The 3,342-nt window shown below is 46.2% G+C and overlaps 1 pseudogene; it reads left to right on the forward strand.

The window, feature by feature from the left end:
* The first annotated feature begins 704 nt into the window (after positions 1-704).
* Positions 705-3,342, forward strand: part of LOC103362412 (GRB2-associated-binding protein 1-like) — a 26,636-nt pseudogene continuing 23,998 nt past the window's right edge.

Raw genomic sequence — 3,342 nt, forward strand, 5'->3', positions numbered from 1 at the left:
CACACATGCTGATATGAGCCTGGAACGTTTACCCAGAATGCACTTTGTAAAGTTTCCTCTGGTGAATGATCAGAACCAGAACCAGTGTGCAGACTGAGACACCTGGATGGATGTAGAACTGATCTGGTGTCAGGTTCTAGCAGAACCCAGATGTGTTCTTCCTCCTAAATGTCATGTGTCTATCTGCTGTACTGATGAAGTTCTGAGGCTCAGAAATGATGGAGAAAGTCCATTAAAGTGATCAATCTGGACCCTCCTCTGTGGACTTGAAGGACCTGGACCTCTGGAACATTCACAGTCTGAAGGTAGAACTCTGGTCAGCAGATACAGAACCAGATGTTCTGGCTCATGGAGGAGCCCAGTGCTTTATGGGAAACCTGCCAGCAGTCTAACTCAGCAGCAGAACATCTCAGTAGCTGAGGCTCCAGCTCTAGGTTTTATTTAAAGTGAAGGTCTTTGTGGTGAAACATCAGAGCTCAGCAGAGTTCAGGGCGTCCGCCTGCTGCTCTGGGATCGTTGGCCTGAGCTTCACTTTATCCTCTGTTTTTTTTTTTTCCAGTTTCCAGAGAACAGCGTGTCTTTCTCAGCATGAGAACGTCCACAGGGGGAGGTTCCTGTTGAGCACAGCGGAGGGAGGAGGAGGAGGAGGAGGAGGAGGAGCACAGGGGGAAGGAATGTCCAGGCTTTGTGCTCACTTATCACCGAGCAGGCAGGAAGGAGAAGCTCAGAGGAGGAGGTGTGACTCCACGACAGGATTCATCTCACAGCGTCTGGAATACGTCTGACGGAGCTCCAGGCTTCACTCCGGATCCCCGGGAAGCTGGACCTGAAGCTGGACCTGAAGCTGGACCTGAAGCTGGACCTGAAGCTGGACCTGAAGCTGGACCAGCAGATTTAAAGTCTGACTGGGAGCCTGGTCGATCAGTTGCAGCCTAGCTGACCTGGTCCACGCTGGGTGGGCTGAGCCTGACTGGGATCCTGACCGACTGATTGGAGGTCTTCCTGCTTCACAGCTGGTCGATCGGTGGAGGATGAGTGCAGCAGGCGACGTGGTGTGTGAGGGCTGGCTGAGGAAGTCTCCTCCAGAGAAGAAGCTGCGGCGATACGTGAGTGTTTAACTGTCAGATGTAGTGAAGACTGATGCTCAGCGTGACAAACATCTGCTCAGGTTCCATCTCTAGTGGCACCGGGTCAGAACTATAAACCAGAAAACAGCATCTCATGGTGAAGGCAGAGGGACTTATTCAGACTAATCGGCCACCTGAAGCCTGAAACACGACGTCTGGACTCAACAGTTTGAGTCCAGAAAACTTTTAATAGACTCACATTCAACCAACAAACTGAGTCGTAGGAATGAACCTCATCGATCAGAGTTAACGTCTGATGTAGTCCAGACACGTAACGCCGACGGTAAGGTGAAGGAAACCTCATGAGTTCAGTTTAAAATCGACTCATGAGTTTAGTTTTAAATCGACTCATGAGTTTAGTTTTAAATCGACTCATGAGTTTAGTTTTAAATCGATTCATGAGTTCAGTTTAAAATCGACTCATGAGTTTAGTTTTAAATCGACTCATGAGTTTAGTTTTAAATCGACTCATGAGTTTAGTTTAAAATCGACTCATGCAGACAGTTGAGCTGAAGCAGCGTCAAGTCGACCAACATGATGACGTCACTTCTTCATCCTTATTCATCTTATTGTTGTCGTTGAACAGGTGCACAACACATTTCCCTGTACGTTACACCAGGTCTGTGTTTGTGACCAACAAAGTCCTTGAATCCTTGAGTCCTTGAGTCCTTGAGTCCTTGAATCCAACACGACTCATCCAAACAGTTTGTGGTGGAAAAAGTCCTTGAGCTAGATTTCTGAGCAGCAGAAGCAGGAACCCTGACCTGGACCCATCCTTTAGAGTTCAGACAACTTGTTAGATGAAGTCTGTGGATTTGACGTTTCCTCATCAATCAGAGGGATTTAATTTATCTCATGACTGGCACCAGAAACACGTTTATTCTGCTGATTATTTAAGAACTCTGGTTGTTCCGACTGCTCCTGAAGTGACATCTGATTAATTAACATAAGGCTGATTAACAAGCAGCATGTTTTATGTTAAATCGTGTATTTGAACTCAGACACAGTAAACTCTGGTTTAGAATCGAGGCAGTATGAAGTGTTGAACTCAGAGCTCTGACCTCCACCAGCACTCTGGTGTTTATGGGTAATCACATGGTGTGAGTGGATCTGCTGAGCTGCTGCAGGTTTCCTCTGTTTGTTCAGAGTCAGGCGTCGTTCTGTTGGACTGGAGAGAGCTGATGATCTGCTGAGCTGGTTAGAAACCAGCCGAACACAAACAGGAACCAGAGAGTGGCTTCAGTCTGACTGGAGGAGCCACGGTCGGCCGGAGGCTCGCTTTCAGACCCAACGGGCTCCACGTCGGCTTGTTCTGTTCTCTGTCAGAAGGCCCGATAAGTGCTGCAGCAGCTCTAAATCCGCTGAGAGCTGCTGGGTTCGGTGACGAAGCAGCTTAAGCACACACAGAGCACATATCTGGGATTCCTGGCTGCTGAGTGCAGCTAATCTCAGCTCCACGCTTCCCTTTTCTTTCCTCCACCACAGAGAAGCTTGTTTTCTCTTTCATGCCTCCTCCTCTGCTGTCGCTGTCCTTCCTGTCTCTGGGGATGAATCTGTTTCTGGGAGTGAAGGAACGACAACAACGTGGTTTCATTGAGTCTCAGGAAGCTTCGCTGAGAGCAGCACAGTCCTGGACAGGCTGAAGGTCCTCACAAGGCTGGGTTTAATCAGGACTTCATTACCCACAATGCCTGTCTGCTGACGTCCTCCAGCCGGGAGCGTTGATCAGACGGAACCAAGACGACCTGGTTCTGTTTTCATTCCTCAGTCAGACATGACGTAGGAGGAAGCATCTTGTTTTCTCTGATAACTGATGACATCTCATAAAACTACAGATTTACTCGTTAACTGTAAATAAAATCAGCGTCCACGTGTTTTATAAACGCTTTACAGGGATTGACTGTCCAGTTACTGTTTATTCTCTGGACTTAATCAGCAGGAAAAGAATTAAAACAATCTACTGACATTGAAAACTGTGTGTTTTGGGGATCAAACATGTTTTTATTTAACTGATTTTAACAGTTCTTACAGATAATAACTCATTAAAATTAATTAAATGTCCACTTAAAAAAATACTTTTATGTTAAAAAAAATATCTATTCTTAAAAAGTGTTGGACTATTTTTAAACCATTTTTAAATCAGGGGAAAAAAACTATAATTGTACAGATATTTGCAGTGACTCGTTAGTTTCCTCGTTAGAGCAGAGAGCAGTGA

This window comes from Stegastes partitus, unplaced genomic scaffold (assembly GCF_000690725.1).
Source record: "Stegastes partitus isolate 25-593 unplaced genomic scaffold, Stegastes_partitus-1.0.2 Scaffold573, whole genome shotgun sequence".
Classification (NCBI taxonomy): Eukaryota; Metazoa; Chordata; class Actinopteri; family Pomacentridae; genus Stegastes; species Stegastes partitus.